Source organism: Schistocerca cancellata, chromosome 3 (genome assembly GCF_023864275.1).
Source record: "Schistocerca cancellata isolate TAMUIC-IGC-003103 chromosome 3, iqSchCanc2.1, whole genome shotgun sequence".
NCBI lineage: Eukaryota > Metazoa > Arthropoda > Insecta > Orthoptera > Acrididae > Schistocerca > Schistocerca cancellata.
Genome location: NC_064628.1, coordinates 343,530,468 through 343,557,255, shown reverse-complemented (window position 1 = coordinate 343,557,255; position 26,788 = coordinate 343,530,468).

Below are 26,788 nucleotides of genomic sequence, written 5' to 3'. Positions count from 1 at the left end.
AATGTAAGATTTTGGTGTCTGTCTTTTAACTGGTATTTGTGACGATCTAACATCAAACAGTGACTTTTGTGTGCACAAAGGCTATCAAGGCAGCAGCACTGTGATCGTGAACAACGCTGAGAGAGTTGAAACACACTGCTTAACATGAGTGAGTTCCAATATTATTGTAGAGTAAAGAAAAAAACGAATTTATATATCAAACAACTTGTCCCGACGTGAACATAAATATCAGAAACCATCTTATCGATTTTATACTGTCCTAGTGTGCGTCAATGAGAAACTTTAACGTATTTCATAGTTAGAGAACATCATATTAGCAGACTAGAAGCTAGGATTTATAACTACAGAATAGATGGTGTTTCTGACCCTATGGAAGATTGTCTAAGTGTGTTAAACGCCAACAAACAGTCCTTACAATGTGCTCCACTGTCCTTTGTGTCAATCACTTCTGTTTGGTGTAAGCTATCATATAGTTTACAGAACAGTTGTTGTGTTGGCATTTAGCAGTGTTCTGCAAATTTTCTACTGAGGCAATAAGAATACACAAAAGTTAGCTCATGTACAAATAAATCTTGCAGACAATCAAGACTGGGAAAAGGTGATAACCTACGTTCTGTCTGCCTATGGTTTCAAATATTTACCTGTGAACTATATGGAGATTGTTAACAATAACTCCAACAAAGACAACGTAAGTTTTATATTAAACATGATGGGACTGATGCCCTCAACCTTCTGGCTCCAGAACTGTGGTTTTGAGTTGTCTCAGGACTGTAGGCTCATTGTGAAAATGGGGAAGGGCAGGGAGATGTTGGTGTGTGGATGGAGGCCTAGGAAAATTGCCTAAAAATGAAAGTAAGCCGGGGTAATTAGCTGGGACAGCTGGCCAGATGTGAAAGTTTATCTGGGTAATTAATGCGTCACATAATTTGTCCTAAAACTTTCATTTCACAACTACTATCAATTATCTGTTAATTATGTAAAGACAGTGAGCATTATTTTCAGTGCGCATCAGTTAAACTCCTTTGATATTAACTTTGAACATTTTTTAAAAGTAACTGCCAACAGCTGCTAAGTATTTTATGAAATGCATCGTATGCAAGTGCTTATATGTCTTTTATTATCAATACCAGTTTTGGTTAATTACCATCATCACAGTATAAAAGTAAAACTTACGCCGCAGATATTTCGATAATGGAAGGCGCCATTGACATGCGAATCTCACAGATTGGAACGGTAGGCAGGAGCCCGCCTATACATCCTGTACATAGTGTGTTATGAGTTTCAACTGTGTATTTATTTTAAAAAGGTACAAATATTTTAATGAAACAATGCCTATTGACAATACCACAATCAAAGTACACTAAATTAGAACGTCAATTGTGTTTGTGGCAGGTGTGTAGTGCAAGCAGTGTAAGAGACATAGTAGTTTGAACATTATAAACAACGACAGTTGTTTGTTCCATGCTGTTTCTCAGACGAATGTGAATTTCACATGTTTGCCTATGTGCAGCTCTACTCAGTTGTTAATACACTACTGACCAATAAAATTGCTACACCAAAAAGAAATGCATATGATAAACGGGTACTCATTGGACAAATATATTATACTAGAACTGACATGTGATTACATTTTCACGCAATTTGGGTGCATAGATCCTGAGAAATCAGTACCCAGAACAACCACCTCTCCCAGGTACAGCTGCCCATGCAGCTTCAACACGGTACCACAGATCATCAAGAGTAGAGACTGGCGTATTGGGACGAGCCATTTGCTCGGCCACCATTGACCAGACGTTTTCAGTCGGTGAGAGATCTGGAGAATGTGCTGGCCAGGGCAGCACTCGAACATTTTCTGTATCCAGTAAGGCCCGTACAGGACCTGCAACACGCGGTCGGGCAGTATCCTGCTGAAATGTAGGGTTTCGCAGGAATCGAATGAAGGGTACAGCCACGGATCGTAACACATCTGAAATGTAACGTCCACTGTTCAAAATGCCGTCAATGCGGACAAGAGGTGACAGAGTCGTGTAGCCAATGGCACCCCATACCATCACGCCGGGTGATACTCCAGTATGACGATGACGAATATATGCTTCCAATGTGCGTTCACCGCGATGTCACAAAACACGGATGCGACCATCATGATGTTGTAAACAGAACGTGGATTCATCCGAAAAAATGACGTTTTGCCATTCGTGCACCCAGGATCGTCGTTGAGTACACCATCGCAGGTGCTCCTGTCTGTGATGCAGCGTCAAGGGTAACCGCAGCCATGGTCTCCGAGTTGATAGTCCATGCTGCTGCAAACGTCGTCGAACTGTTCGTGCAGATGGTTGTTGTCTTGCAAATGTCCCCATCTGTTGACTGAGGGATCTAGACGTGGCTGCACGATTCGTTACAGCCATTCCGATAAGATGCCTGTCATCTCGACTGCTAGTGATACGAGGCCGTTGGGATCCAGCACGGCGTTCCGTATTACCCTCCTGAACCCACCGATTCCATATTCTGCTAACAGTCATTGGATCTCGACCAACGCGAGCAGCAATGTCGCGATACGATAAACAGCAATCACGATAGTCTACAATCCGACCTTTATCAAAATCGGAAATGTGATGGTACGCATTTCTCCTCCTTACACGAGGCATCACAATAACGTTTCACCAGGCAACGCCGGTCAACTGCTGTTTGTGTATGAGAAATCGGTTGGAAACTTTCCTCATGTCAGCACGTTGTAGGTGTCGCCACCGACGCCAACCTTGTGAGAATGCTCTGAAAAGCTAATCATTTGCATATCACAGCATCTTCTTCCTGTGGGTTAAATGTTGCGTCTGTAGCACGTCATTTTCGTGGTGTAGCAATTTTAATGGCCAGTAGTGTAAATCTCCGGAGATGTGTCCTTTGACCATTATAAACACCGACAGTTGTTTGTTCCATGTTGTAGTTTAGACCATGCGAATTTCACGTGTTTGGGTATGTGTAGCCCTACTCATTTGTTAAAAAGTCTCCGGAGATGTAGTGTTGTTAAATGGGACATTGTCTACGACAAACTAAATACAAACTTATGTAAACGCAGTACTTCTATGGGGTCTGACACATGAAGAACCATTGTACCATCAAAGCCTGTGCTCAGTTAAGTATCTGCTCAAAATGAAGACTATAGAGTCAGTAAAAGCTGTGCCATGCAACGATTGCTGCTTAGGATGTTCACAATACGATAACTCGTAAACTAATTGCACTAGCTCCCTCCAACAAACATAATTGACATTCTAATTTACGCTACTTTTAGGATTTTGTTGCCAATAGCTTCTATCCCATTTAAAAATTTGTAACTGTTGCGAAAAACTGCACTTTCGTCAACATCTGAAAATCTATGTATTGGCTGCAAATACGTGCCCTTGCCTACAGTTCATTTCTATGAAACCCGTGTGTAGATAGTCTTTTCCTGTGTTCGAAATATTTGCGGTGCAAGTGTTAGGTGATTCACTCTGTATTTTATGAGTACAGTTACAAGTTTGGAAAATGGTTCCTCTAAGAATGAACGACAATTAATTGTCTGCTATGGTACCTGGACACAAAAATAGAATAATTTCATCCACTTTACAGGCGCAAGATTGATGGCTGGGTATATGTTAGGCATGGACAACCTTTGGTAACCCGAGGGTCTTCAGCTCGTGGGCCACCTCGACACACGACGCAACATCACCGCTCTTAGCGTATGAAATGTCCATGGCGTTAATGTTCACGGAGTAACGCACCCATGTGTATGGCACCACTTTCCCGACACGCCACGCCCGCAAACTGTGACTCAAAACAAGCGTTTTTGGGAGTAAATTAATATTATGTTCACCCTATCTTCAGATGTTTACATTTATTTACGAGTCAGGGACATTGTTCCTTTACTTACGGAAGTTTTGCAATAGTTGCCTTTAAAACTTTCGTTGTAAAATCGTGCACTCCGTCGCTCTCCTTCCTAAGAATTTTTTCCGCGTGCTGGATTGAAACCATTAGCGAGTCGAAAAATGGTTCAAATGGCTCTGAGCACTATGGGACTTAACTTCTGAGGTCATCAGTCCCCTAAAACTTAGAACTACTTAAACCTAACTAACCTAAGGACATCACACACATCCATGCCCGAGGCAGGATTCGAACCTGCAACCGTAGCGGTCTGGCGGCTCCCAGACTGTAGCGCCTCGAACCGCTCGGCCACCCCGGCCGGCCAATAGCGAGTCGGATATGGCACGCAGACCGCCGGTTGCCCAGACGTGGTGTAGAGGGTGAACCCACCATGAAAACTAATGTGACTCCACGTGTTTTTTGTGTGTGTGTGTGTGTGTGTGTGTGTGTGTGTGTGTGTGTTTGCGTAAGAGAGAGTAAGAGACAGAGAGGGAGAGAGAGAGAGAGAGACAGGGAGAGAGACGTGTGGCATCATCACTTCTTCCGTTCCGCGCGAATGCCCTAGGAACGACGTAGATGATGCACGTTGGATCTAGTTGCTATGTTTATAGCTCGATTGCTTCCTTCCGCAAATATGTTCCAAAAACTTTGAATATTTCACAGTTGCATACTTTTCCTTGTTATTACAAGTTACATAATTACGCAGAACAACTTACATTCAGTGCCATATTGATTAGCGGTATCGATATGACAGCAAAGAAACAATGACAGTGACTGACATGAAGGAGTTACATGGCACCTTAAATGCGAACATATTATACATACAGATATTAACAAAACCGCGAACATAGTAATCAAAGGAAAAATCGGCCTGAGCTTCTAAAATGATTACACAGAATGTGGGTTGTGAGTTGTTCTGATCTCATTATTACGATCCACTTTCAGTGTGTAGAGTCACTGTAGTTTTCGTGGGAGGACCATTCTCTTCCCTCACTCCTTCAAAGTTCTGCCTAACAAACCATGCTTCCGTACGATATTTTACGCACACTTTCAAAATTTTTTAGAAATAAAATACTTCTTTTTTTCTGGAATCATATGAGATGTTTAATGCTCGTTCAGTCTAAAATACTAACAGCACGTAATCATTGTCATGTATTGTAGTTTCCCGTTGCGAGTACCTTACAATAAATGTAACAGTTTGAAACTATATAAAACCTACTAATACAGCCATGTATAACCTTATCTGAAGATTAACATTGTCCTAAATGTGAAACGTTCAATGGACTGGCTGACACCATATTCACGCACTTTAAACTCATCTGTCTCTTGGCTCGTAAAGACATGACTGTACCGCCACAAAAATTAGCCCTGTGATCTTGCACCTTCGTTACACTGTTTGTTATCAACAAATAAAACTTCTATCATTAGTATTAGTAGCTATAATTATACCATTGTTATACACGAAGAGCCAAAGAAACTGGTACTTCTATCTAATATCGTGTAGGGCCCCCGCGAGCAAGCAGAAGTGCCTCAACACAAAGATGCATGGATTCGAACAATGTCTGAAGTAGTGCTGGAGGGAACTGACACCATGATTCCTGCAGGGCTGTCCATATATCCGCAAGAGTACGAGTGGGCGGAGATCTCTTCTGAACAGTACGCTGCAAGGCATCCCAGATATCCTCAACAATGTTCATTTCTGGGGAGTCTGGTGGGCAGAGGAAGTGTTTAAACTCAGAAGAGTGCCCCTGGAGCAACTCTGTAGCAATTTTGGACGTTTGGGGTGTCGCATTGTCCTGCCGGAATTGCGAAAGCCCGTCGGCATACAGAATGGACATGAATGGATGCAGGTGATCAGATAGGATGCTTACATACACGTCACCTGTCAGAGTCGTATCTAGACGTATCAGGGGTCCCATATCACTCCACCTGCACACGTCCCATACCATTACAGAGCCTCCACCAGCTTGAACAGTCCCCTGCCAACATTCAGGGTCCGTGGATTCATGAGGTTATCTCCAAACCCTTACTAGTCCATCCGCTCGATGCAATTTGAGACGAGACTCGTCCGACCAGGCAATATGCCGACGGGCCCAGGCGATACGTAAAGCTTTGTGTCGTGCAGTCATCAACGGTACACGAGTGGCCTTCGGTTCCGAAAGACCATTAAGATGATGTTTCGTTGAATGATTCGCACGCTGACACTTGTCGATGGCCCAGCATTGAAATCTGCAGCAATTTGCCGGCCGTTGTGGCCGAGCGGTTCTAGGCGCTTCAGTCTGGAACCGCGCGACCGCTACGGTCGCAGGTTCAAATTCTGCCTCGGGAATGGATGTGTGTGATGTCCTTAGGTTAGTTAGGTTTAAGTAGTTCTAAGTTCTAGGGGACTAATGACCTCAGATGTTAAGTCTCATAGTGCTCAGAGCCATTTTGAACCTTTTTTGAAGCAATTTGCGGAAGGGTTGCACTTGTGTCACGTTGAACGATCCTCTTCAGTCGTCGATGTTCCCGTTCTTGTAGGATCTTTTTCCGGTCGCAGCGATGTGGGGAGATCTGGTGTTTTACCGAATTCCTGATATACACTCGTGAAATGGTCGTACGGGAAAATCCCCACTTCATCGCTACCTCGGAGATGCTGTGTCTCATCGCTCGTGCACCGACGAGAACACTGCGTTCAAACTCACTTAAACCTTGATAACCTGCCATTTTAGTAGCAGTAACCGATCTAACAACTGCGCCAGACACTTGTTGTCTTATATAGGTGTTGCCGGCCGCAGTGCCGCATTCTGCCTGTTTACATATCTTTGTATTTCAATAGGCATGCCTATACCAGTTTCTTTGGCGCTTCAGTTCACTTTCCTAAAAATATTCAGTGTTTCTCCTTTCACAAATTTCTCTTTAAATTCGTATCAGTAAGAGGAATTCACTAATGAATTTAAAAGTGTACGAATGCGTAAAAATGGCGGAAGTACTTATAATCCATAAAGTTGGATCGTTATGTAACGTATAACTGCAAACAAATAGCGCTTACTGTACCGAAGTCATGTAAAAATTGGAGCTTGATGTTGAGAACAAGCGTGGCAGGCTATACCGCAGTCCAATACATACGGTCACGACAGTATCTGATGCAAAAGTTGTTACCGTTTGTCAGCTGGAGTGATACCAACACTCCAAGCGGTGAGAAAGCAGGCAGTCACATGAGTGGTAAGGATAATGTTCGATTCTAACTATGTTTTACTTAATTAATGAAATAGTTGTTATATTTCTGCATTTCATGCGTTAGTAAATTACGAAGAGACATGAATTATCCTGAACTACGTGTAAAAACAGCTGAATCATACTGATTCAATGACAAAAGTTACAACATATTCATTAAGTAATACTTTCAGATATGTGTTTATTTACATCTTTCTCCGCTGAAAGCAAGAGATCAAAAACACTATTTCATGCCTGAGAAGCACATTGTTCTGGTGTTTTCTGTTGTTGTTATCATAGGCACTTTCCTCGCCTCTTAAAAATTTTTGTAGGGACAAAGATTCGCCAATTCTTATACTTCTCTCGACTAATACACGAAAAGCGAATGTCTTGAAGATTCTTTCAGTCTGTGGCTCAGATATAGCAAGAATTGTAGGTCTGATTTCCTCTGTGCTGGGAACCAGTTGTATTGTTCTGATGATTTATTATCACTTCTGTGCGGTTTTCCCTTGAGATACAGGTGTGGTGGTTTATTTGGCATGTTAAATAATGTTGGTATGGCTCAAATGGTTCAAATGGCTCTGAGCACTATGGGACTTAACTTCCCAGGTCATCAGTCCCCTAGAACTTAGAACTACTTAAACCTAACTAACCTAAGGACATCACACAACACCCAGTCATCACGAGGCAGAGAAAATCCCTGACCCCGCCGGGAATCGAACCCGGGAAACCGGGCGTGGGAAGCGAGAACGCTACCGCACGACCACGAGCTGCGGACAATGTTGGTATAATATCCTATATAGGTATCCTACGTTGCATATTCCAGGGAATATGCAACTGAAAGTGTAGCGAACGTATCTCCACTTTGTTTTGTAGATGTACGACGTCTTTCCGCAAAAGGTCGGGTCTTCTGGAGCTTGCCAGCAATTTTTTGTTATTAAAGGAAAACATGTTTCAGTAAATATGCGTACGTTACATGAGAATCATAAAGAAACTGTACTGCGATGTACCGTTTCGTGTTTCCCAGGGCCATTAGGAAACTAAATAATGACAAATGTGGTGTTATTTTATGGTTATTGGCGATCTTTATCGTATTATATACACTCCCTATTGTAAAAACTATCTTACAAATCAATATAAACGTTGGTAATCGCACTCATCCGATGTAGTATCCAGAAGCGTTGCTTGCTGGCCGCTTTGGGTGCTGTTATCTTTGTGGGTAACAAAAACGAGGAGTGTCGCAGCTGTTATGGTACACTATGGCTATACTCACTCCAAACATGTTTTTACTCTATGGGCCATATGCCTTGCAGAAAATTAAAACACAGACACGCCTTCACAAACATGATACATTCCTCCACAGGAAATATCAATATACCATCAAAGAAAGAGCTGCCAAGAGCTATCCTTTTCACGTTTCTTAATTTTAAAACCACGTATAGGTGAAGTGTTGGAGATATTAATTCATCTTTGCTTTTCACTGAAACAAATGATTGAAGACAAATTACTTTGAACATAGCAATAATTTTACAAACATGAGACAGAGTTCAAGCAGAGAATTCAAAATTCATTACATACAGCCGAGGACATTATCCGCCGAGAAGAAATGGAGTCTCGCAAGATCATACTGGGCCCATATAGAAAGTGTAAGTAACAGTGATACTACACTCAACCGTTTACTAATTCACTCATCTGTTTTGACTGCAAAGTTGCAGAGTGCTGCTTGACATTAAAACGACGGAAGCGGTAATTTAAGCACTAAACTTCTATATTAGCCAAATGGAAGACAAATTGGCAACAATAAACAATGGCTATGGTAGCGCCATTTTTGTATACGTTGGAACTACTTTCAAACCGTCACTGATGTGCCGCCTTGTTAAGCTCATGATTTACATTATTTCCCGTTTCTTTTGCAACGACTTCCATTCCATATAATGTATGTTCTATTTTCTGTTCTTTTTGCAGATCATGAGGGCCAAAAAGATACTGGATAACAATAATGAGGAGGTCTGGGTAAGAAATGCTCATATCTTTCCTTGTTTTTCTTGAGAATGGGAAGAAGTTTAAATCTTATAAAATATTTGAAAATAGACGCGATATGTATTTTAATGTTATTAGTGTCACATAGTCACTTAAACTGTTGCATTATGCTAGCAAATTACATCGCTTGCCTTTTTAAGTAAGCTTGTATTCTGTCCCTAATTATCCCGTTTCGACGGTATTCCAGAGCCTAATATTCCTTTTCTTTTCATGACGCATCGTTTCCCACTGAAGCTAGAGATTAATTGTGGAGCTGTCATACCTTCGTCCTCTCCTTGATTAAGCTGTTGATTTGCGCTATTGTTACATGGGAGACGACCTGACGTTATCCTGGTGGACTAATAGGAAACGCTTACACCATGAGCGCACGTTAACACCTTTCCTTAGCGGACTATTAGCATTCCGCCTTAAAATTTTTGTACGAACTGCATGATTTAAACAGAAGGTATTTCATATTTTTATTGTTTTTGTCTGTAGGAGAGCGACGTGAGAGAGTTAAACTCCGTATCAGTGGACGTGAGAGGGTCAAACTTCGTATCAGCACAAAGTACTCCATTGGCTGCGCGAAACTGACGCGCTGCCAAGCTATGAGCAGCACAGAAACAACGCCGAGGCGCGTAGTTCAACGCGCACATTCTTCAATCACTGATCACCATCTACAGCATTCCACTATTCTATGCGTTCACAACATGGGATACTGCGGAAAGTTTCGGAAATTAACTCAGAACATTGATATATACTCTGGCGGTTAAGAACTTTGCTGAAATATCATTTATCTCCTTGCCAGCCAAATATTGGCAATGGAAGTTTCTTCCATTGTTAGAACAGTAACCGACTACGGCGTTCTTGTTTCTTTATATATTTTTGTTTCTGTTATTTCATTCTTGCTTCTGTAGTTTCAACGCTTTCTCTTGGAGTATGTTCCAAAAGAGAGGCTTAAAATGTAACGCCGAATCCAGTTTCAGCCTGTAGCTGATTTTTCACCATTTGCAGTAGTTGATGTTTTCGTGTTAACCCGTCAGCACAGACTTTCGTAACATCCACGAGCCGTCACCAAGGCGTGATCGCTGCCAAGTTACGCTTTTCCTGTTCGAACATTTATGCTCATCGATTGGACTCCCTGTATTTGGAGTTTTAATGAAGGCTTATTATGGAACATTCTGAACATTACCAGTAGCGGCTGCTGTGTAAGAGTAAAACAGAGGGACGGATGACCTCAGCAATTTCATCCCTTAGCAATTCACACACATAGTACAACAGCACGTGAACACCCTAACTTGTGATAGCTTGGAGATTTATTGGTAATTTTTCTTTGAAGGCTGTTAAACGTAATGTAGGTGCGACGATCTAAAATACGCAGCACCGCGGTGTGCTACATATTGCTCCACTAGAGCTCGGTGACGTTTGGCGTCAGGGTCGCGATATCTTGTACATTTGTCTGAAAAAATTAAGAAGCACGAAAATTCCCACTTACACAAAAATGCAGAAGTGTAAACATTATTTCGTTCTTGCCATAAACTATTCTTAATTATGTACAAAACAAAAACAATTCTTCCTTTTTTTAGACAAGTTATGTGAATTACTATTATTCTTACTACTGAAAGCGGCTACAGTCGTATAAATACGTTGATGAACATAACTGTTATACAGTAGATGCTGTTAATTTCACACGCTCAAATTTATCTGAATTTAAAAGTTTGTGAACACCCAGAATGTATATCTACGAGCCGCCGCTGCGCATTACTTCTTTTAGTCTGTCGTGTTATCCAACACAGTCGCTACAGAAAACTAAAGAGTTTTTTATTTACGTTCTCCAAAAGGTGGATGTGGAGTATTTATGAAATGATCGGAAACGTTTATTCACTAACTTGTTATTCGTCACTTAAGGCGGGTAGGACGTCAAACGGGCCGACTTGGAGCAGGAGAGGCACCACAGGACATTTTAATTTCCACTGTCTATACTTTTACAAATAAATTCATAAAATTTTGCCAGCATGACCAGGAAGGATTCAGAATTCACACTCACAGAAGTGGAAGTTCGAAAACATAACGAAATATTTTTGTTACATGTGAAATTTCATCATTTTTTTTCACTTACTAATGTCAGTATTTGTTGCTGTAGGTACACTTTTCTTCATAAGTAAGAGAGATTCTTCCACGAATTTTGCACAGCATACAAACCATACTTAAAGGTGTATGAAACTCTAGAATTTTCCAACTCTATTAAAAACTGTGGTAAAAATTGAGGTAATTAACTACAAAATTTGTGTTTTTTCTAAACATGAAGTTTAAAATAAAACAGCTCATTAACCCTAGAAGTGTTCACCAGGTACAACAAACTGACCTGGTTTTTTTTTTTTATTCGTACTTCCGGAATTCGCTTTTCGTTATGGTGTTCAACTCGTTCAGCGATTCTGTTTCTTTCTCATCATTGATGGCAAAACGACATCCTTTCATGGTTCTCTTCAGCATCGGGAATAGAAGGAATTCGCAGACGGCGAATACGGTGGCCGAAGAAGCATAGCGATTTTTTTTCATTTTTTGCCAATCACGAACAAGCAATGTGGTGTGGGAGAGAACATTATCGTAATGCAATTTCCACGACTGGTTTTGCCCAAAATCTGTTCTTTTTCTTCGGACTACTTCACGCAAACGTAGCATACTTTCCAGCTAGTATTCCTCATTGACCTCACGACCATAAGGCAGGAATTCATGCTTCACTATCTCATTTTCATCGAAGAAAACAATGAGAAGAACCTTCACACGTGATCTAACTTGTAGAATTTTTTTCGGTCTTGGCTATTCAGGCAGTTTGCATTGGGACAATAGGGCCTCGGTTTCGATGTCATACCCGTATTGCCATATTTCAACACCTCTTATAACCTTTGGGGAAGTTCTGCATTCAGCAATTTTTGAGCGATATCTACGTGACATCGTTTTTGGTCGAAAATCAACATTTTCGAAACAAACTTTGCCGCTACATGTTTTATCCCGAAAACATCCGAAAAAATTACTTGTAATGAGCCAAAAGATATGCTGACGGCGGCAACCTCTCTGATAGTGATTCAGCGAATCCGGAACAATTTTCTTTACTTCTGATACATTTTCGTCAGTAATTGATGTGCTACGACGGTCGTCGGCTTCAACGTCTTCTCGTACTCTCTGAAACACTTACATCACTCCTTAACTCTTGTCTTACTCATAGCAGATTCCCCAAAAGCCACAGTTAACTTTTCAATTGCTGTGCTGCACTTCATTCCATTTTTCAATCGAAATTTAATGTAAATTCCTTTATTCATCTTTCCCGAAACTAAAAAATCGCAGAGCAGTCGAAAACAGATATAACCTTTTCGACTGTCAACAATAAACTAAATATTGAAGACAGCTGAAGATGCAAAAATGTATCAGCAACATTTGTAGCAACAAGATAAAACAATTTGAAAATCGCGTGTATTAAGACGAAATTTATTTTAATTGTATGCTGTACGATGACAAAGGTGTTTATTATTAATTTGGAAAAAATTTTACGCGTTCCTTCTGTGTATTCTCTGAATAATTCTGGAGTTTTAGTATATACTATCTAAGAGGTATGCCTTAACAGACTTTTATAAATATCTGAATTAAGTCTCGTTCTTTTTTATTATTGTCAGTGCTATCTTAATGTAATAATTACTGATTTTCCTCTTAATGTGCATAGCAGGTACTCACATGACGTACTTAGAATTCCCAGCTGTTTAAATAGATCTTTACTGTGAGCCAGTTACCATTTCTTGTTAGCATTACTGTGGACCTCCTCTGTTGACTGAAAATTGTGTCCGTGTTTAGTGTACTGGATCCTTAAAAAATGATTCCACAGACAAGGTTGCGTGGTACTGAATGATATGCCGTTACCAAGTATTGACAGGCTTCTAGAAGCGTAATATACTGATTTCATTTTCTTTACTCTTATCTTCCTGTGTTCACTCGTCTTGAGGTGGCCATGAATATTCATATCCTAAAATTTTGTTTTATACGATATTTGTAATTATCATCTACATTTAATGTTAAAATGTTACTTTATCTGTTTTAAGCAGAAATTTATGCAGTTTGTTATCTTTACGTCTAGCGTTAGTTTCTTCCCGGTCGACTAATTGTAAACGATATTCAGTGTTTCATTCGCTTTCTGTATTAGATGTTTTGATGTATTATCTGAGAGTAAGACGTTGGTCTCTTCAGCAAACGGAATTTGTTCCTATTTGCAACATTTCTGGGAAGTCACCAAGTACACGAAGAACAATGGTAGTTGTCAGGTAATAGTGTGGGGCATCCCTTTATTGATATACAATGCATCTGATAAATGTCTCACTAAACATTTGGCTTTATTTGAAGCTTGTGTGTTTTTTATTCTCTGGATCTTGTTTTCCATTTACATTTAGAGCCAGTAATCGACCTTGCCTCTTATTCCTAGTGATTCCAGCTGTCTTAACCCTAGAAGTGTTCACCAGGTACAACAAACTGACCTGGTTTTTTTTTTTTTTTTTTTTTTTTTTTTTTTGCTACTGTGCATGCGCCACTGCAAATACACAGCCCGCTGCCACCATTGTAAATTCAGAATTGAGTAAGACCTAGTAGAGAACGGACGTTGTTGTGAGACATTGTAGGAATGATATTTCGCTAACGGAGGATACTGTACTCTGTTAGAAGAACTCAATCATGGAAGTGACATAGGTGACTCCGAAAATGATGCTCCTTCAGCAGTTATGGACAATGGCGAAACTGATCAGTCTGCCGAATCTTCAGACAGTGATGAAGGAAATAGAGTCGTCTACGATAGGAATGGTCATTCTTGGAACACAGCCCTCTCTAATAGAAGAGGTATGCCGGTTGCCGATAACATTGTAGACCTACTCCAAGAGTGTGAAAGTAATGAATCAATGGATTTATAAATAACTGAGATCACCTGAAAATATTTGTGTAATGTGTGCGCTTCATTAAATGAATAGCGTCCTCATCTAATTAAACTGCAAATAAGGTCTTTAGACCCGGACCCCTTTCGAGTTTCATCACTGAAAATCTTCCATGGCAGATTTTACTTGGTCTCGAATTTGAGATGCATTAATTCTAATTTTTATTGAAAAAGAACATGACAGTAGTGAAATAAAATGCATTTAGTATATGAGTTTCCAGTTTAATTATGAAATGTTCTATATTCCGACAGTATCTCCAGAAATAACTGAGGGTCATTATGATCCTGGTGTACAGTTCGTGACGCAGTTTCATGGATATACACTACTAGGGTTAATAGAACTTTATGATTAACAGTACCGAAGACCCCGGACAGATCTACACTCCTGGAAATTGAAATAAGAACACCGTGAATTCATTGTCCCAGGAAGGGGAAACTTTATTGACACATTCCTGGGGTCAGATACATCACATGATCACACTGACAGAACCACAGGCACATAGACACAGGCAACAGAGCATGCACAATGTCGGCACTAGTACAGTGTATATCCACCTTTCGCAGCAATGCAGGCTGCTATTCTCCCATGGAGACGATCGTAGAGATGCTGGATGTAGTCCTGTGGAACGGCTTGCCATGCCATTTCCACCTGGCGCCTCAGTTGGACCAGCGTTCGTGCTGGACGTGCAGACCGCGTGAGACGACGCTTCATCCAGTCCCAAACATGCTCAATGGGGGACAGATCCGGAGATCTTGCTGGCCAGGGTAGTTGACTTACACCTTCTAGAGCACGTTGGGTGGCACGGGATACATGCGGACGTGCATTGTCCTGTTGGAACAGCAAGTTCCCTTGCTGGTCTAGGAATGGTAGAACGATGGGTTCGATGACGGTTTGGATGTACCGTGCACTATTCAGTGTCCCCTCGACCATCACCAGTGGTGTACGGCCAGTGTAGGAGATCCCTCCCCACACCATGATGCCGGGTGTTGGCCCTGTGTGCCTCGGTCGTATGCAGTCCTGATTGTGGCGCTCACCTGCACGGCGCCAAACACGCATACGACCATCATTGGCACCAAGGCAGAAGCGACTCTCATCGCTGAAGACGACACGTCTCCATTCGTCCCTCCATTCACGCCTGTCGCGACACCACTGGAGGCGGGCTGCACGATGTTGGGGCGTGAGCGGAAGACGGCCTAACGGTGTGCGGGACCGTAGCCCAGCTTCATGGAGACGGCTGCGAATGGTCCTCGCCGATACCCGAGGAGCAACAGTGTCCCTAATTTGCTGGGAAGTGGCGGTGCGGTCCCCTACGGCACTGCGTAGGATCCTACGGCCTTGGCGTGCATCCGTGCGTCGCTGCGGTCCGGTCCCAGGTCGACGGGCACGTGCACCTTCCGCCGACCACTGGTGACAACATCGATGTACTGTGGAGACCTCACGCCCCACGTGTTGAGCAATTCGGCGGTACGTCCACCCGGCCTCCCGCATGCCCACTATACGCCCTCGCTCAAAGTCCGTCAACTGCACATACGGTTCACGTCCACGCTGTCGCGGCATGCTACCAGTGTTAAAGACTGCGATGGAGCTCCGTATGCCACGGCAAACTGGCTGACACTGACGGCGGCGGTGCACAAATGCTGCGCAGCTAGCGCCATTCGACGGCCAACACCGCGGTTCCTGGTGTGTCCACTGTGCCGTGCGTGTGATCATTGCTTGTACAGCCCTCTCGCAGTGTCCGGAGCAAGTATGGTGGGTCTGACACACCGGTGTCAATGTGTTCTTTTTTCCATTTCCAGGAGTGTAATTCATACTCGTTTAACGCAGGCCTCGGGAGTACGTGTGCTCACGCTCTTTCGCAGACTGAGTAGTGAGCACTCGTGGTAGAAAGTGGCGGTGAGAAATCATTATGTAGCGCAGGTGAAGTGGAAACTGTGAGCTCGGTTCAGAGGAATGACGATATGTTAAGTTCGCCGTAGTTTTAAACGCAAGTGTAAATTCTTAATGACGCATTTTTTACAGTGAAGAGTAATTGTTTTAAAATCGAATAAAAACAACATTATGGGAACTTCAGAGCGAAGGTCATCCACACCAGTATCAATTCAGGCAGCTCACTAACAAGTTTCGTAATAAAATAAATCTGTGGAATCGCATAAAAATTTTCTCCAACATATATTTCCACTAATCACAAGCTTGTAGCTACTATTATGTCGATAATATATATGGTAATATAAAATAAAGAAGATTGTGCAGTTAAATGGTGGAAATATTCGAAGATTATGTCGATATTTGGACCTACACATTTTGCGAGCAACTTATTGCGGAATGAAGAGACCGAAATCTGCCCACAGAAGCTCACTGACAGAATCCGTTATAAAAGCTTATCTTAGAATTAGCAGCGCTCAGAAAGTGGTACCAGACGTTGATGCTTTAGTGAAAACCAAAATAAGTAGTAATCACTAACATGCAGTATTTCTACGTTTGACGCGTGAATAAAATAGTCCAGATATACACGGTGATGTCAGTTTACATTACGTCCGAAAACTTCGTCAACGTAACAAGTAATACGTTTCCACTCACCATATAGCGGAGATGTTGAGTCGCAGATAGGCTCAACAAAAAAAACTGCCGCAAATATAGTTTTCGGACAGTAAGGCCTTCGTCAAAATTGAACGACAAACACAGACTCCCGCAAACACAACTCACACACATATCAGCCGGCCGCGGTGGCAGCGCGGTTCTAGGCGCTTCAGTTCGGAACCGCGCGACTGCTGCGGTCGCAGGATCGAATCCTGCCTCGGGCATGGATGCGTGTGATGTCCTTAGGTTAGTTAGGTTTAAGTAGTTCTAAGTTCTAGGGGACTGATGACCTCAGATATTAAGTTCCATAGTGCTCAGAACCATTTAACACACACATTACTGCAGTCTCAGGCACCTGAGGCCACACTGTGTGTGCGAGTTGCGTTTCCGTGGGTGTGCATATGTGTGTATGTCGTCTAATTTTGGTGAAGGCCTTACTGGCCAAAGCTATATTTGTGACAGTCTTTTTATTGTGCCTATCTACTACTCGCGGTGAGCCGGCCGGTTGGTCATTGTGAGCAAGGGTTGGAAAAAACCGACCGGTTAAAACCGGTACCAGTAGATTAGTCATGAATAAGCGGTATTTTTTGGTATTTGTTTTTGCCTTGGTTATTACAGCTATTTTTATTTTGCACTAATAGCGGGGTAAAAAACCGAAATATCAATTAGCCATGTCAACTGTTTACGACTGTTCAATTTAAATAAATCCTTTTAAAGAATGAGTAATTTTTATTCGTAAAATTTGCATTGCTTTCAAATATTGCGTTATTACAGAGAATGGGAAAAACGATCAGTGCTATTTTAATAGCAGTACCAACAGAAATGAGCAACAAACACGTGTTATAAGAACTGGTACAGTATTGCTGAGACAGTAATCACCTGTTACCATGTAGCGTGGCCTACTTGACGGTACACTGGTCTATACGGTAGTTTCTCACTGTCGTCGTCGGAAATCAGTAGTATTACAGATTGGCACCATCCATAGTCTGGAAGAATTTTATGAAGTACGGTATCAGTGAAATGCAATGTGCCATTTGCTGTAAAAGATTAAAAACGGTAGAACCCGGATCAACCTTCAGCGATAATATAAGGAGAAAACTTAAAATTAACTGCTCATTCATAGTTACAATAAAAATAGCAAGCAGTTGATATGCTTCCTATGTCTACCTAATATGCCTTTATCTGCTTGTAGCCCTTGCAAACGAACAAATAAACATGAAAAATAGAGTTCTTCAACCCTAGTTTTCACCCTCTGTCGCTGACTACTTGTGAGTCCAAATAGTGGTATAATCGGTTATTACAACACGATTTTTGAACATAGTTTGCAAATAATAAATAAATAAAAATTAGAATCAATAGAAGAAACCTGGTAATTTCTTCGTAGTAGTCAACCGCTTAGCACTTTTCGAGAAGAGCAGGGAACTGTGGACGGACTAAGTTTTCCTTAATCTTCGATTCTATGTAACTTGAAACTGTTCTACATTTGTTACATGAAATAATAGGAATAAAAACAAAAAATCGGCTATTTTGAGTAGTTGTAATACTCAAGTTAACTTGGCATTGAAAAAAGGCGATATAACAGAAAAACCGGTTGTTTCAGTGATGACCACCACCCCTATTATGAGCGAGAGCCAGCCTGCACGAGCAGATCGGTGAACAGGCCTGGCTTAGCGCGTGTTTTGTCTTTTGGTCTATTGCTGATCTGGCAATTTCGCTGCTTTAGCAGCCTCCGAAAATAAAACTACAATTTATTTTCGGCTACACGTCTGTAGTCCTGGTACGCACTGAATACCAAGAGTGTCGCAAAGTTTTGTAAAGTGGAGAGGGGATGCGCCATTCTGTTGTTGTTCCTTTAGGGATATGCTACAAACTGAGGCGCAGGGATTTAACGTTTACTTGGAGTACTTGGACTGCGGGTAGGGTTGCCATACGTCGCGGATTTCGCGGACAGTCCGCGATTTTATGCTCGAAGACGGGTGTCTTGGACGAAGAGGAAAATGTCCGCGAAAAAAGTGGCTAGTAAGTAAAAAAAAATCTTTTTACGCAAGTTTTGCCACTGGCCACCGATCAAGTATTTCATAACTCCAGCAAACTTGACGATAGCCGTTGAAACCTGTGCTGATATTCCGTGTCACTTCAGAATCGCTCGGCTATTTTCAGAACAGACTGTGGAAGCAGTGCAATAATCGATTCTTTGCGATTGTTTCAGTTTTCCGCTGTTGGTTTACAACGTCTGTTCTGTCGGTATCTGATATTCTTTGGTCGTGTAAAGTTAACATTCAGCTGTACGAAGTGTATTTCTGTTGTTGTTATTGCACAGAATATGAAATTTAAAACGTCGAAAGGAAAAGTACATTTTCGAGAAGAATATATTGAGGCATTTCCAAGTATTGCACGTGGAAGAAACGTGGCATTTTATCAGACAGTTACAGATTATCTCATAAAATGGAGCAAGCCTTTATCCGAACTTGAACATTTTGACTGGATACTGTTGAAGGTTTTACCTGATTGGGAAAAAGTTGAATGTACACCGAAGTGGATGCAAGAAAACACAACTTGCAAAGTGGATGAGAGTTTGCTATTTGATCAGACAGTGAAACTGAAGTGTTTTCTTATACAGGAAGATAACCAGAATTTGGAGATGATAAAAGTGGGTTAAATTTTTTAAGGATTGGGTTTCTAAAGAGCAGTATTCAAAACTGCTTGCTATTGTGCAGTACTATTTCTGCATTCCAGGGCATAATGCCAATGTGGAGAGAGTGTTTTCCCTAGTGAATGCACAATGGGCAGAAGAAAGAAACAGGCTAGCTTTAACATCAGTCAGTGCAATGCTCCAAATCCAATATAACATGAAAAATACAAATTGCACAGATTTTCATAGACTGATTCACAATCGGAGCGAGTTTTTTTCTTCTGTCCAGGGCTCAGAGAAATATACCGGGCTTAAAGCATAAAGTGAAAGATATATATCAACTGTAGCATCATGGTTGCGTGCATGTCAATAATTTGTGTTCACTGCTTTAATTAAAAAGTTATTTAATGTCAATTGCAATTAATTTTCTTCATCATTGACCACTCCTTTATAAACACCATTAATGCTTGGATTAATTTTCCTTGTTAATTACAGTTTCTTTGCTGACAGAATTACTGAATTACTGTTTGAATTATGGTAAATATGAAGATTTGACTGACGTGCAGAAAGGTGAAAGGACATTGTGTGATTCCAGATTTCAGCCACATCTTCATAATTACCACTGTGAAGTAATGATGAAGATTCAACTGAAATGCAACAACTACATCTTTATAATCACCGAATTTTATCCTTGATTTTCGTCCTTGGATTGTGGCAACGTTAACTGCAGGTTAACGGCCTTGCTGCGCTGGTACTGAGAATGGCTGAAAGCAAGGGGAAACTACGGTCGTAATTTTTCCCGAGGACATGCAGCTTTACTGTATGATTAAATGATGATGGCGTCCTCTTGGGTGAAACATTCCGGAGGTAAAATAGTCCTCCATTCGGATCTCCGGGCGGGGACTACTCAAGAGGACGTTGTTATCAGCAGAAAGAAAACTGGCGTTCTACGGATCGGAGCGTGGAATGTCAGATCCCTTAATCGGGCAGGTAGGTTAGAAATTTTAAAAAGGGAAACGGATAGGTTAAAGTTAGATATAGTGGGAATTAGTGAAGTTCGGTGGCAGGAGGAACAAGACTTCTGGTCAGGTGACTACAGGGTTATAAACACAAAGTCAAATAGGGGTAATGCAGGAGTAGGTTTAATAATGAATAGGAAAATAGGAAAGCGGGTAAGCTACTACAATCAACATAGTGAACACATTATTGTGGCCAAGATAGATACGAAGCACACGTCTACCACAGTAGTACAAAAAAATGGTTCAAATGGCTCTGAGCACTATGGGACTCAACTGCTGAGGTCATTAGTCCCCTAGAACTTAGAACTAGTTAAACCTAACTAACCTAAGGACATCACAAACATCCATGCCCGAGGCAGGATTCGAACCTGCGACCGTAGCGGTCTTGCGGTTCGAGACTGCAGCGCCTTTAACCGCACGGCCACTTCGGCCGGCACAGTAGTACAAGTTTATATGCCAACTAGCTCTGCAGATGACGAAGAAATTGAAGAAATGTATGATGAAATAAAAGAAATTATTCAGATAGTGAAGGGTGACGAAAATTTAATAGCCATGGGTGACTGGAATTAAGTAGTAGGAAAAGGGAGAGAAGGAAACGTAGTAGGTGAATATGGATTGGGGGTAAGAAATGAAAGAGGAAGCCGCCTGGTAGAATTCTGCACAGAGCACAACTAAATCATAGCTAACACTTGGTTCAAGAATCATAAAAGAAGGCTGTATACGTGGAAGAAGCCTGGAGATACTGACAGGTTTCAGATAGATTATATAATGGTAAGACAGAGATTTAGGAACCAGGTTTTAAATTCTAAGACATTTCCAGGGGCAGATGTGGACTCTGACCACAATCTATTGGTTATGAACTGTAGATTAAATCTGATGAAACTGCAAAAAGGTGGGAATTTAAAAAGATGGGACCTGGATAAACTGAAAGACCCGGAGATTGTATAGAGTTTCAGGGAGAGCATAAGGGAACAACTGACAGGAATGGGGGAAAGAAATACAGTGGAAGAAGAATGGGTAGCTTTGAGGGATGAAGTAGTGAAGGCAACAGAGGATCAAGGGCTAGCAGAAATCCTTGGGTAACAGAAGAAATATTGAATTTAATTGATGAAAGGAGAAAATATAAAAATGCAGTAAATGAAGCAGGCATAAAGGAATACAAACGTCTCAAAAATGAGATCGACAGGAAGTGCAAAATGGCTAAGCACGGATGGCTAGAGGACAAATGTAAGGATGTAGAGGCTTATCTCACTAGGGGTAAGATAGATACTGCCTGCAGGAAAATTAAAGAGACCTTTGGAGATAAGAGAACCACTTGTATAAACATCAAGAGCTCAGATGGAAACCCACTTCTAAGCAAAGAAGGGAAAACAGAAAGGTGGTAGGATATGATATGATGATGATGTTAGGTTTGTGGGGCGCTCAACTGCGTGGTTATCAGCGCCCGTACAATTACCCAATCTTTGCTCAGTCCAATTTCGCCACTTTCCTGGATGATGATGAAATGATGAGGACAACACAAACACCCAGTCATCTCGAGGCAGGTGAAAATCCCTGACCCCGCCGAGAATCGAACCCGGGACCCAGGAGTATATAGAGGGTCTATACAAGGGCGATGTACTTGAGGACAATATTATGGAAATGGAAGAGGATGTAGATGAAGGTGAAATGGGAGATACGATACTGCGTGAAGAGTTTGACAGAGCACTGAAAGACCTGAGTCGAAACAAGGCCCCCGGAGAAGACAACATTCCATTGGAACTACTGACGGCCTTGGGAGAGCCAGTCCTGACAAAACTCTACCATCTGGTGAGCAAGATGTATGATACAGGCGAAATACCCTCAGACTTCAAGAAGAATATAATAATTCCAAACCCAGAGAAAGCAGGTGTTGAAAGATGCGAAATTTACCGAACTATCAGTTTAATAAGTCACAGCTGCAAAATACTAACGCGAATTCTTTACAGACGAATGGAAAAACTAGTATAAGCCGACCTCGGGGAAGATCAGTTCGGATTCCGTAAAAATGTTGGAACACGTGAGTCAGTACTGACCCGACGACGTATCTTAGAAGCTAGATTAAGGAAGGGCAAACCTACGTTTCTAGCATTTGTAGACTTAGAGAAAGCTTTTGACAATGTTGACTGGAATACTCTCTTTCAAATTCTGAAGGTGGCAGGGATAAAATACAGGGACCGAAAGGCTATTTACAATTTGTACAGAAACCAGATGGCAGTTATAAGAATCGAGGGACATGAAAGGGAAGCAGTGGTTGGGAAGGGAGTGAGACAGGGTTGTAGCCTCTCCCCAATGTTGTTCAATCTGTATACGAGGTGTGGCTAGAAAAAAACCGGACTAGTACTGGTGAAACAATAAAACGAATGCAGTAAGGCTGAAAGTCGCGTGGCCTGTCATGTGACTCTCGCTCCGCCTACTGCTCGAGTTTCATCTGCCTCCTGCACTCAGTCTGCCCGTGGTGTCTGTTTTAAGTAGTTGACGTTTTGTCTGTGCATCGGAAAATGTTGAGTGTACAGAAAGAACAGCGTGTTAACATCAAATTTTGTTTCAAACTACGAAAATCTGCAAGTGAAACGTTTGTAATGTTACAACAAGTGTACGGCGATGATTGTTTATCGCGAACACAAGTGTTTGAGTGGTTTAAACGATTTAAAGATGGCCGCGAAAACACCAGTGATGACACTCGCACTGGCAGACCATTGTCAGCAAAAACTGATGCAAACATTGAAAAAATCGGTAAACTTGTTCGACAAGATCGCCGTTTAACAATCAGAGCAGTGTCTGAGTTAACAGGAGTTGACAAGGAAAGTGTTAGGCAGATTATTCATGAAAGTTTCAACATGAAAAAAGTGTGTGAGTGTCATCACTGGTGTCTTCGCGGCCATCTTTAAATCGTTTAAACCACTGAAACACTTGTGTTCGTGATAAACAATCATCGCCGTACACTTGTTGTAACATTACAAAGGTTTCACTTGCAGATTTTCCTAGTTTGAAACAAAATTTGATGTTAACACGCTGTTCTTTCTGTACACTCAACATTTTCCGACGCACAGGCAAAACGTCAACTACTTAAAACAGTCGCCACGGGCAGACTGAGTGCAGGAGGCTGATGAAACTCGAGCAGTAGGCGGAGCGAGAGTCACGTGACAGGCCACGCGACTTTCAGCCTTATTGCATTCGTTTTATTGTTTCACCAGTACTAGTCCGGTTTTTTTCTAGCCACAACTCGTATTGAGCAAGCAGTAAAGGAAACAAAAGAAAAATTCGGAGTAGGTACTATAATCCATAGAGTAGAAATAAAAACTTTGAGGTTCGCCGATGACATAGTAATTCTGTCAGAGACAGCAAAGGACTTGCAAGAGCAGTTGAACGAAATGGATAGTGTCTTGAAAGGAGGATACAAGATGAACATCAACAAAAGCTAAACGAGGATAATGGAATGTAGTCGAATTAAGTCGGGTGATGCTGAGGGAATTAGATTAGGAAATCAGACACTTAAGTAGTAAAGGAGTTTTGCTATTTGGGGAGCAAAATAACTGATGATGGTCGAAGTAGAGAGGATATAAAATGTAGACTGGCAATGGCAAGGAAAGCGTTTCTGAAGAAGAGAAATTTGTTAACATCGAATATACAGGGTTATTACAAATGATTGAAGCGATTTCACAGCTCTACAATAACTTTATTATTTGAGATATTTTCACAATGCTTTGCACACACATACAAAAACTCAAAAAGTTTTTTTAGGCATTCACAAATGTTCGATAAGTGCCCCTTTAGTGATTCGGCAGACATCAAGCCGATAATCAAGTTCCTCCCACACTCGGCGCTCACTGCAGGCCGACCCGTTGATTTCCCCTTACAGAGGCATCCAGAAGCTTTAAACTGCGCATACCATCGCCAAATGGAGTTAGCAGTTGGTGGATCTTTGTTGAACTTCGTCCTGGAGTGTCGTTGCACTGTTATGACTGACTGATGTGAGTGCATTTCAAGCACGACACACGCTTTCTCGGCTCCTGTCGCCATTTTGCCTCAGTGCGCTCTCGAGCGCTCTGGCGGCAGAAACCTGAAGTGCGGCTTCAGCCGAACAAAACTTTATGAGTTTTTCTACATATCTGTAGTGTGTCGTGACCATATGTCAATGAATGGAGCTACAGGAATTTATGAAATCGCTTCAATCATTTGTAATAGCCCTGTAGATTTAAGTGTCAGGAAGTCATTTCTGAAAGTATTTGTATGGAGTGTAGCCATGTTTGGAAGTGAAACATGGACGATACATAGTTTGGACAAGAAGAGAATAGAAGCTTTCGAAATGTGGTGCTACAGAAGAATTCTGAAGATTAGATGGGTAGATCACATAACTAATGAGGAAGTATTGAATAGGATTGGGGAGAAGAGAAGTTTGTGGCACAACTTGACCAGGAGAAGGGATCAGTTGGTAGGACATGTTCTAAGGCATCAAGGGATCACCAATTTAGAATAGGAGGGCAGCATGGAGGGTAAAAATCGTAGAGGGAGACCAAGAGATGAATACACTAAGCAGATTCAGAAGGATGTAGGTTGCAGTAGGTACTGGGAGATGAAGAAACTTGCACAGGATAGAGTAGCATGGAGAGCTGCATCAAACCAGTCTCAGGACTGAAGACCACAAAAACAACAACAACTGCAGGTATTCCTGCAACCATCATCATCATCATCATTTAAGACTGATTATGCCTTTCAGCGTTCAGTCTGGAGCATAGCCCCCCTTATACAGTTCCTCCATGATCCCCTATTCAGTGCTAACATTGGTGCCTCTTCTGATGTTAAACCTATTACTTCAAAATCATTCTTAACCGAATCCAGGTACCTTCTCCTCGGTCTACCCCGACTCCTCCTACCCTCTACTGCTGAATCCATGAGTCTCTTGGGTAACCTTGCTTCTCCCATGCGTGTAACATGACCCCACCATCTAAGCCTGTTCGCCCTGACTGCTACATCTATAGAGTTCATTCCCAGTTTTTCTTTGATTTCCTCATTGTGAACACCCTCCTGCCATTGTTCCCATCTACTAGTACCTGCAATCATCCTAGCTACTTTCATATCCGTAACCTCAACCTTGTTGATAAGGTAACCTGAATCCACCCAGCGTTCGCTCCCATACAACAAAGTTGGTCGAAAGATTGAACGGTGCACAGATAACTTAGTCTTATTCCTGCAAACAAACAAAAAATTAATTACGTAACTATATTTCGTCGAGGTGATAGTTAAATCTTTATGATACACTTTGTACCCGGTGGCTGAACTTCTAAATGCAGTATAGAGCCCGTCAATCGGTAAATGTCAGCATCACATTAGGAATTGTATAAATCTCATTCATTTGATTCCCTCAAATTAGTTGGATAGAAATTCAATCTGACAATCACTAACCCCTTGGAATTTGTCCCCACATCAACATTCTTTCTCTCCAATGGCGGCTATTATGAACAAACGTATGGCGTCGCCACTGGTTAGGGATGGGCAGGCGAGGTGCACTGAGCCCTTGTGACGCCAGTTGAGGAGCTACTTGACTGACAAGTAGCGACTCTGATCACAAAAGCTGGTAACGGCTGGGAGAGCGGTGTGCTAACCATATGCCCTCCATATCCGCATTCAGTGGTGCCTAACGGCTGAGGATGACACAGTGGTCAGTCGGTATCGTTAGACCTTCCGAGGCCTCTGCGCATGGACTTTACTTACAATGGTTGTGCTACTGGCATACAATAAAAGTCTTTAAGTAGAAGATAAATGAATGACGGTTCTTCTGTAAGAGCACTTTCGAAAGGCACGGAATGCTGCGCATGCTGTTATTTGTATTATTAGCATGTACATCAGAAGTCTCCAAGAAACAACGATATTGTAATTGGTTGCCAGTTAGCAGAAGATTTCACCTCGTTTTTTTAGGCAAGATATGTTTTCTGATCTCTTTTACACTGGTGTCCGAAATTAAAGCAACAAACGAAATTTTGCAACGTTGCGTTTATTTTGCCAGAGAACAGTATAATCAGGTGACAGTAAAGCAGAAGCAATATAAGGAATACAGAACGTGAACAACTGCAGCATGCATAACGGTAGACAGAATTGTTTTTCGTTTCTTTTTCTTCCAACTTAACGTATTTACACATACATTCTGACAACTGGTTAATGCGCTCAGTATAGGGTGTGACCACCTCTGGCAGCAATACAGGCCTCATAAAAGACGGGGGATGCTGTGAATGATCTCATCAATCTCACGTTGAGGCAATAACGCCCATTCTTCCTGAGGCTCTGCTGGCAAGTCTTGGAGAGTTGTTGATGGATGCTAATGTGATGCAACTCATGTCCCTAGTGCATCCCATACATGCTCTATGGAATTCAAATCAGGAGAGCGAGCAGACCACACCATGCGTGTAGTATCTTCCGTTTCCAGGAAAACGTCAACCAGCTGTGCTCTATGAGTTAGAGCATTATCG